At 37.6% G+C, this 10,031-nt stretch overlaps 1 non-coding gene across 1 annotated transcript; it reads left to right on the top strand.

The window, feature by feature from the left end:
• Positions 1 to 9,137: 9,137 nt before the first annotated feature.
• On the top strand, positions 9,138 to 9,244 carry LOC121102794. Its single transcript, XR_005834917.1, has one exon. It is a non-coding gene; the product is annotated as a U6 spliceosomal RNA (small nuclear RNA).
• Positions 9,245 to 10,031: the final 787 nt, after the last annotated feature.

Below are 10,031 nucleotides of genomic sequence, written 5' to 3'. Positions count from 1 at the left end.
TAGCACAGGTGATAAATCTTGTGGGTGTCTGACATAGAACTTTCCAATGGGTGAAACAACTGTAAGTATGCAAGATGGGTTACTTTCAGGAACCATTCTGGTGAAATGGAGGACACGTAACATTTGGTTTGATTGTTAAGACAATGTGAGACTTCCTCCATTCAAAATCTTCTCTCTCCTACATTGGCTTTTATTTTCACTCTGAATTAATAGTAGTCTATTTGTAGGTTGAAAGCCTCTGGAGTAGCCCAACCCCAGTCACATCCATTAATAGGACACCTCCCATTAATGCTTCATAAATTGCTGCCCCTCAAGGCCAAGATTCTACCTCAACATGGCCCCTTTCTCCAGATCCATTAGGATAGAGGGTTGACCTAGAAGTTAGTTAAGGTCCCTGCCAGTTCTAAGAGAGAATGATCCTAGGATTTCATTCTTGTCATATAATCTCTGCTCACAGCCCCATGTCTCCTATAGTCATTTTCTCTTCGAATTTCCAAAACTTTCTCATTCATACCTGTCTTTGAGATATGCCTGGAAATGGGAGCAATATTGAAATTCAAATTTTGTGCAATATCCAGTGTGGAAAAACAATACTAATAATTATAAATATAATTTTCATTTATTGAGAGCTCAATGTGTGCCTGAGTTGATGTTAAGTGTTCTATAAGCACTTTTTTTTTAACACTTGCTATAAGCCTAAGATGTAGGTATATTCTGAGTAGGAATCCAATTTTATAATAAAGACTGAGGCCCACAAATTAAAAATTTTTCTAAAATCAGATAGGAAGAGGTGGAAATGGGATTCAAACCTAGATACAGCCAGGAGCCCATGCTCTTAATCACTTTGCTATACTGACTTCTCATGCCTGGAAATTAGAATGTGCTTGTTTATGGTTTAGGAGAATCTCTTTCTATCAGGGAACTTGAATCAGTTCTGAAAATTAGGGAAGAATTATCTAAAAGCAGAGCTTTAACCTTATAGAACATCTGAGAGATTTTTGTTTGTCCCCTCACTTTACAACTGAAGAATCTAAGGACTTCATAGGCAAAACACTTGCCAGTGGATAAACATCTAGAGACAGAACTTTGTACTAAAAATGCACATCTCTAGTCTCCCAGGCCATGGTACAAAAGAAGAGGAAGTTGTCCTAATCCTTGTATTACTGGTTCCCAAACTTGAACTAGCATCAGTTACCTTGTAGGATGGTTAAAACAAAGATCCAAGGTTTTGATGAAGACCTGATAATTTTAATTCACTTTCACTTCAATATTCATGCAATGCCTCTGGGAGCCACATTCTGAAAAATCACTGTCTTTAAACCATAGGACACTGTAGTATTAAGTGAGTAGGCCTCTTACTCTGATCAACTGGGCCTTAATATAGTGGTTCTTAGCTTTGACTGCATATTGAAATCACCTGGGGAGATTTTAAAACCGACCACAGAGTCTGGTTTAATTGGTCTGAGGTACGGACTGATCATTAGGTGTTTTACAAGCTCCTGACATGATTCTCATGTGCAATCACTGTTGAGAACCCCTGGCTTAACACTTCCAACCCACCTGATTGTGGGTAAATTATATAAACTCTTTGTGCTTCAGTTTTCTCATCTATATAATGAGAAGAATAATAATGGTACTTATGGTTTTTGTGGTACTTATGATTTTTGTGAGTATTAAATGACTCAATGAATTGAAAATATTTAGAAATAGGCCCAGCATTTAGTAAATGTTGTATAAATGTTGGCTGTTATTGTCATCATCACTGAGTCGTAATTAGTGTCCTTTTTCCTCTTTCCTTTTCTCTGTGTGTTCTGATTTTCATGGACTCTTTTTTTTTTAAGATTTTATTTTATTTATTTGACAGAGATAGAGACGGCCAGTGAGAGAGGGAACACAAGCAGGGGGAGTGGGAGAGGAAGAAGCAGACTCCCAGCAGAAGAGCCTGACGTGGGGCTCAATCCCAGAACTCCGGGATTACGCCCTGAGCCAAAGGCTCATGGACTCTTTTACATATGGACAAGACCTTACGCTTTTTCTAATGAGCTATATATTAAAACCATCAAAACTAAGCGACCAATGGGCCTACATCTCCCTCTCCCCTGGTAAAATGATGTTTCTCTTTTCTTTCAGTCATCACTGTTTAGTGGAAGGAGCACTTTCCATTCTAGCAAGTGAAAGTTTTGTTTCAGGACTTTCAGTTCTATTCCATTTAGTTATATGTCTATCCTTATACCAGTATACACTGTTTTGATTAGTATAGATTTGCACTAAGTTTTAAAATCAGAAAATGTGAGTCCTCCAACTTTGTTCTTTTTCAAGATTGTTTTGGCCATTCTTATGCCCTTGCATTTCCATATGTATTTTATTTATTTATTTTTTTAGATTATTTATTTGTCAGAGAGAAAGAGAGAGAGTAAAGCAGGAGGAGCAGCAGGCAGAGGGAGAAGCAGGCTCCCCACTAAGCAAGGAGCTGATGTGGGACTCCACCCCAGAACCCTGAGATCATGACCCAAGCCAAAGGCAGATGCTCAGCCAACTGAGCCACTCACATGTCCCCCATATGCATTTTCAAATTGGCTTGTTAATTTCCGAAAAGATGCAAGCTGGCATCTGAATAGCGATTGCATTGAATCTGTCAATCAATCATTTGGGGGCAAATTGTTATCACCACAATATTAAGCCTTCTGATTAATGAACATGACATTTCTTTCCATTTATTTAGGTCTTTAGTTTCTTTCATTAATGTTTTATGGTTTTCAGATTATAAGTTTTGTTAGATTAATTAAATGTTTTACTTTTTGTATTCTATTTATTCTTTTTGATGCTAATATAAATGCAGTTGTTTTCATTTTCGTATATTGATCTTATGTCTTGAAAACTTTACTGAACCCAATGAGAGACAGGAATCCATCAAAATCCTAGAGGAGAACACAGGCAGTAACCTCTTCGACATAGGCCACAGCAACTTCTTTCAAGACACGTCTCCAAAGGCAAGGGAAACAAAAGCAAAAATGAACTTTTGGGACTTCATCAAGACAAAAAGCTTCTGCACAGCAAAGGACTTCATCAAGGACTTTTGGTACTTCATCAAGACAAAAAGCTTCTGCACAGCAAAGGAAACAGTCAACAAAACAAAGAGGCAACTCATGGAATGGGAAAAGATATTTGCAAATGACACTACAGATAAAGGGCTGGTATCCAAGATCTATAAAGATCAAACTTATCAAACTCAACAACCAAAAAAAATAATCCAGTCAAAAAATGGGCAGAAGACATGAACAGACATTTAGCCAAAGAAGACCTACGAATGGCTAACAGACACATGAAAAAATGTTCAACATCACTAGCCATGAGGGAAATTCAAATCAAAACCACATTGAGATACCACCTTACGCCAGTTAGAATGGCAAAAATGAAGGAAGGAAACAACAAATGTTGGAGAGGATGTGGAGAAAGGGTAACCCTCTTACACTGTTGGTGGAAATGTAAGCTGGTACAGCCACTTTGGAAAACAGTATGGGGGTTCCTCAAAAAGTTAAAAATAGAGCTACCTTATGACCCAGCAATTGCACTACTGGTTATTTATCCCAAAGATACAGATGTAGTGAAAAGAAGGGGTACCTGCACCCCAATGTTCATAGCAGCAATGTTCACAATAGCCAAACTGTGGAAGGAGCCAAGATGTCCTTCAACAGACAAATGGATAAAGAAGGTGTGGTCCATATATATGATGTAATATTACTTAGCCATCAGAAAGGATGAATACTCACCATTTGCATTGACATGGGTGGAACTGGAGGGTATTATGCTAAGTGAAATAAGTCAAGCAGAGAAAGAAAATTATCGTATGGTTTCATTCATATGTGGAACATAAGGAATAGCATGGAGGACATTAGGAGAAGGAAGGGGAAATTGAAGTTGGAGAAATCAGAGGGGGAGATGAACCATGAGAGACTATGGACTCCGGGAAACAAACTGAGGGTTTCAGGGTGGGGTGGGGGGGTTAGCCCTGTGATGGGTATTAAGGAGGGCACCTACTGCAAGGAGCACTAGGTGTTATACGCAAACAATGAATCATGGAACACATCAAAAACGAATGAAATACTATATGGTGACTAACATAACATAATAAAAAAATTTTTTAAATGAACTCATTATTCTAATTGCTTTTTTAGTGGATTCTACAGGATTTCCTATATACAAGGTTGTATTATCTACAAATAGAGATTGTTTTACTTCTCCCTTTAATACTTAAATGTCTTTTATCTAATTTTCTTGCCTAAATGTGCTGGCTAGAACTTCTGGGAGAATGTTGAATAGACATTACAAAAGCAGGCATCCTGGTTCTCAATCTTAGAGGGAAAGCATTGAGTTTTCACAATTAAGTATCTTATTTACTGTTCTTGTTTTGATTTGTTTTGTTTTTTTGTAGACGACCTTTAATAGGTTGAGAAATTCCTTTTCTATTTCTAGTTTAAAAAGTGTCAAATGTATTTTCTTCATCTTTTGAAATGATCATGTGGGTTTTATCTTTTATTGACATGGTATATTACATTGATATTCAGATGCCATTTCCTGGGTATGTCGAGCTGTTATTAAAAGCAACCAACTTGTTATAATGGAAAATTCTAAACACATAAAAAGTAGAGAGAATAGTATAATGAACCCTCAGCTTCAATTATTATCAACTCCAGGGCCAATTTAGTTCATCTATACTCCTTGCTTTGCTCTGCCACATTCTAATAATTTTGAAGGAAATCCCAGAAATTATATTTTTCATCTGTTACTACTTATGTATGTATCTCAAAGGGTATAAGACTATTCTAAAAAAATAATCATAGTATCATTATCATATTTAAAAGTAATAATTCCTTAATATCATAAAATGTCCAGTCAGGGAATACATTTCTTTAGTTATCTCATACCTTTTAACAAATTTGACTCAAGATCAAAATAAGGTCTAAATATTAAAATTGATTCACATGTCCCTTAACTCTCATTTAACTTTTTGGATCACCTTCCCACCTCCTCCCATCTATTTTTTTGCATGAAAAAAATAAGGTAATTTGTCCGGTAATGCTTGTCACAGTCTGTATATTACTGATTTTATCCCCATGGTAAAGTTTAACATGCTCCTCTGGACCCTGTATTTCCTGTAAACTGTTAGTCAGGTTTAGAGACTTGATCAGACCCAAGTTTGATTTTCTGGCAGTGATTTACCATAGGTGATATTGTCCAATTCCACCTAGGAAACACATAATATTTGGTTGCTTAGTTTTTGCTTTGTTAGCAGCTATTACTACTTAATGCCTGGATTTATACCTTTATTAAGGCTTTCGAAGTAATTATATTCTAATTCTCCCTCTGTTTGTAAGTAACACTTTCATTCCATACAAGAATAAGGGAAAAATGGGATGTTTGAGGGTGTGGATTGGGATTTATTGGAAAAATTGGGGGGGGGGGTATTTCCTAAGGAACCAAGGCTTCGTGAAAGGCTGTCAGAGTTTCAAAAACTATTAGGCAATTTGGAGCTTTTCTCTCTCTTATCTCCCCAGGCTTGCCTCCATTCCTCTCAACTTAATTTGTTTAGCTTTTTCATAGCCAAATATGGTTGCTCCATACTTCCTGAATTTACATTTCCACAGCCAAACAACTTATGGAGATATTTTGCAAAGATGTTTCAATATGAGGGGGCGCCTGGGTGGCACAGCAGTTAAGCGTCTGCCTTTGGCTCAGGGCGTGATCCCGGCGTTATGGGATCGAGCCCCACATCAGGCTCTTCCGCTATGAGCCTGCTTCTTCCTCTCCCACTCCCCCTGCTTGTGTTCCCTCTCTCGCTGGCTGTCTCTTTCTCTGTCAAATAAATAAATAAAATCTTAAAAAAAAAATGGTCGAGGTGGTAAATTAAAAAAAAAAAAAAAAGATGTTTCAATATGAGACCCCATAGCTAACATTCTGATTAGTCCAGTTTGGACCAACCAGCTATGACAATTATGGTGTATGGCAAAGTCACACCATTCAAATATGTCCACCTGTGGATCAGGTGAGGGAGAGTTCTTAGAGAAAAAGTATATGTTTTGGGCAGATCTTCCAAAACAATTGTTATTGGTATCTCCTCCTTCCATGTCAATCCATGGTTTCAAACCACCATTTTTATACATTGATGAATGTCTCTCTCCTTACTTCTTTCAAATGAGTTTCAGACTCTTATATAAAACCGTCAACTAAAATATTCCCTTAGAAATCCTGTAGACCTTCAATATGTCAAGACTGAACTCATCATCTTACCACCCAAAAACTGATCTTCCCACTTCATGCCCTATCTCAATGAAAGGAACCATAATCAGTGCAGTTAGCCATATAAGAAATGTGAGAATTGCCCTAGATTCTTTACTCTACTATTATCCCTTTCTTCCCATGTCATTCTTCTTGTCACCAGGAACTCGAATTCTACCTTCTTTAATATCATTTGCATTTGTTCCCTCTATTTGATTCCCACCAGTGGCCACTGCTCTAGTCAGTAGCCATTGCTTCTAACCTGATTACTGCCACAGCCTCCTAACTGGACTGTCTGGGTTTCAGAATGGTTATTTCTCCATTTACTCTACACACCTCTAATAAAAGCCATCTTTTTCAAGCATAGTTATAATCATTTCATTTTGCTGATTAAATTCCTTCAGTTGGCCACCACAGGGTAAGAGTTCAAACTCCCTACCTTAGCAACCAAAATTCTTCACCATCTGGCTCATGATCACTTCTCTAGCTTTGCCCCCATCACTCCCTCACAGTCAATGTACTGTCTAGTCACCTAAAAGCATTTTCAGTTTCCTAAATTTGACAGGTTATCTCATGCTTCTCTGCTTGCTTTCCCTTACCTGTTTCCACTCTCTGGCATGCCTTATCTCTGTTCACATTTTCATCCAACTACTAGCAGGTGGCTCCTCAAAATTCAACTAAGAAGTTGAGTTTTCATCTTCTATGAGAAACTTCCTAGAGGACACGTCTTTTTTTTTTTTTTTTAAGATTTTATTTATTTATTCGACAGAGATAGAGACAGCCAGCGAGAGAGGGAATACAAGCAGGGTGAGTGGGAGAGGAAGAAGCAGGCTCATAGCGGAGGAGCCTGATGTGGGGCTCGATCCCATAACGCCAGGATCACGCCCTGAGCCGAAGGTAGACGCTTAACTGCTGTGCCACCCAGGCACCCCTAGATTGACTTTTTATCTCCAATATTTAGCCCAGACCCAGTATAGAGTAAGTGTTGAATATATGTTTGTAATATAGATAAGTTAAAAACCTACAGACTTTGGGCAAAAAGTGTTTGGGTTTGTTGCAGCTTCATTTTTTCCAGGAATTCTGGGCAATAACTATTCCCCCTGCTCTTCAGTCAACACAGGCTTACCCCCAGGCTCTTCTGATGATTCTCTCAGCAAAGTGTATCTGAGTTCATGGACCACAGATCAACAGGAGTGAACCAGTCAGCTCTGACAGTTGGCACTGCTACTGGGTACCAATGCAGATAGAAGGAGCTCAAGTAAGCACAGAAAAGTGAAAACAGATTCCTGGAATCAAGGAACGCAGTCCTTGCTTGATTATGGAAAATTCAAAAATCAAGGACTGATCTTTTGGAGTCTAGAATTACAGTCCTTACCATGAGGTCTTTGCTGATACCTGCAGCTCACACTTGATCACTTTCTTGACCATCTAGGACAACTCTTGATTTCATTTTTAATACCTGACTACATTTTGTGTAACTCTTTACCTATTGTCTAGTTTCCCACAGTTACATGTAAGCATTTTGTAGGTAAAAACAAACAAAAAACCAACAGAAAACAGGGGCACCTGAGTGGCTCAGTCGTTAAGTGTCTGCCTTCAGCTCAGGTCATGATCCCAGGGTCCTGGGATCGAACCCCACATTGGGCTCCTTGCTCAGCAGGAAGCCTGCTTCTCCCTCACCCACTCCCCCTGCTGGTGTTCCCTCTCTTGCTGTGTCCCTCTCTGTCCAATAAATGAATAAAATCTTAAAAAAAAAACCCCACAAAAAATAACATGGCATATTTCTCAATATGAGAAGTATCAGAGACCTGGAGAAGGATAAATACTTAGAGTTTTTCTAAGAAGGAAAGGATGATTCTAGAATTTATAAACCTATTCTGTCTAAAGTAAAAAAAAAAAAAAGAAAAACTAGGAAAAAATTATTGAAAGGTGATTTGTGAATATATAAAAATACAAATTTGTAACCACCAGAGTCCACTTGCATTCATGGAGGACAAAATATGCTAAATGAACCTAACTGTCTTTTCTAACTGGTAAACTAAATTATAATAACAATTCATATCAATCTGGGATTTTATAATACAAAGGACTTTATACAGATAATTCTCAGCGAGGTACCATAGCCCTGTGGAAAGATAATTTTTAAGTGAAGCAGATATGAATTTGAATCTTGGTGATACTTTACTTCTCTGAGCCTTTTTTCTTCATCTGTCTGTTTAAAACATATACAAAGATGATCTGTGTTTCAGTCCAGTTACTGATATAAGCAATAACTGAATTTTATGGAGAATTTATTCTAATTATCACCATTCTTAATTTTCTCAGTAAACAGTGTAATAGTGTTGTCTTTTTTGCATACGGGAAAATCAAGGGTAAGTTTAAGTAATTTTTCACATGACATCCAACAAGTGTGTTAAAGAACAAAGATTTGAATCTTTGTTCTCAGCTATATGCTTTCCCCTGTGCCATAGAGGAGGAAGATTACTTCATTTTGTCATCTTGCAAGCATGGAGTATGTAAAATGGTAAAGAACTGAGAGCTGAAACAGAAAGTTTATAAGCATTTAACTGACCAGACCTTCACAATGTTGATCAAAATCCACCTGGATGGGGATGAGGTGCACTCTCTCATCCTACACAGCTCTTACTTGGCCTATCTTCTTCAACAATTTAATTAAATTAAATAAAGAACATTCTGATTAAATATGTAAACAGAGAATGCAACAAGTAGGTGATATGCTGGATATCAAAATCTGGATTTATTTTAATAGAAATAGGTAAGAAGAATGAGTCAAAATAATGAAACAAATTTTATCAGAGAGCAAGAAAAAAATCCTATATTTATGATTAAAACAATTAAACATACTCACTTCAACAGCACATATACTGATATTGGAATGATAGAGAGAAGGTTAGCATGGTTCCTGTGCAAGAATGACACATAAATTTGTGAAGTGTTCCATGTTCTTTCTTTCTTTCTTTCTTTCTTTCTTTCTTTCTTTCTTTCTTTCTTTCTTTCTTTCTAAGATTTTATTTATTTATTTGACAGAGAGAGAGACAGCCAGCAAGAGAGGGAACACAAGCAGGGGGAGTGGGAGAGGAAGAAGCAGGCTTCCCAGCAGAGCAGGGAGCCCGATGTGGGGCTCGATCCCAGGACCCTGGGATCATGCCCTGAGCCAAAGGCAGATGCTTAACAACTGAGCCACCCAGGTGCCCCTGTTTTTTCTTTTTTAAATTAAACTTCATGAGTATGGAATAGGAGAGACATGTTTTAACAACAGTCAAATATGAAAACAACTCTATGATTTAAGTTGACTACAAGTTCAATATGAATCAATATGGCAAATCTACCACTTAATCTTTGGTCCCATTCAAAGAAATTCAGCATCATACACAATGAAGATGATGGTTTCAAACTGTTCTGGGCTGGTCAATCTTCACCTGGAATTTCACATTTAAATCTGAACATCATATTTTGAAAAGAACCTTGACAAACTAAAGGTCATTTGGGAAACATTCCCAGGATGGTAAAAGGCTCAAAACATTATGCAAGAAATGCTTTGGAGATACTGGAGAAGTATACACCAGAAGAAAGAAAACACACAGGAAACATTATGATGAAGGATCCAACTGGAAGAAAGATCTGACTTAGTCTCTGCAGATCCAAATAGTGGACAAAAGACCACGCAAGGGAGACATCTCTCAGGGCAAATGGATGGAAGTGAATGCTAATGAAGTCTACTGTTTACCAAGCAC

Source organism: Ursus maritimus, unplaced genomic scaffold (assembly GCF_017311325.1).
Source record: "Ursus maritimus isolate PB19 unplaced genomic scaffold, ASM1731132v1 scaffold_15, whole genome shotgun sequence".
Lineage (NCBI taxonomy): Eukaryota > Metazoa > Chordata > Mammalia > Carnivora > Ursidae > Ursus > Ursus maritimus.
The sequence above is the reverse complement of the archived record's forward strand: the minus strand, read 5'-3'. Positions and strand labels throughout refer to the sequence as shown.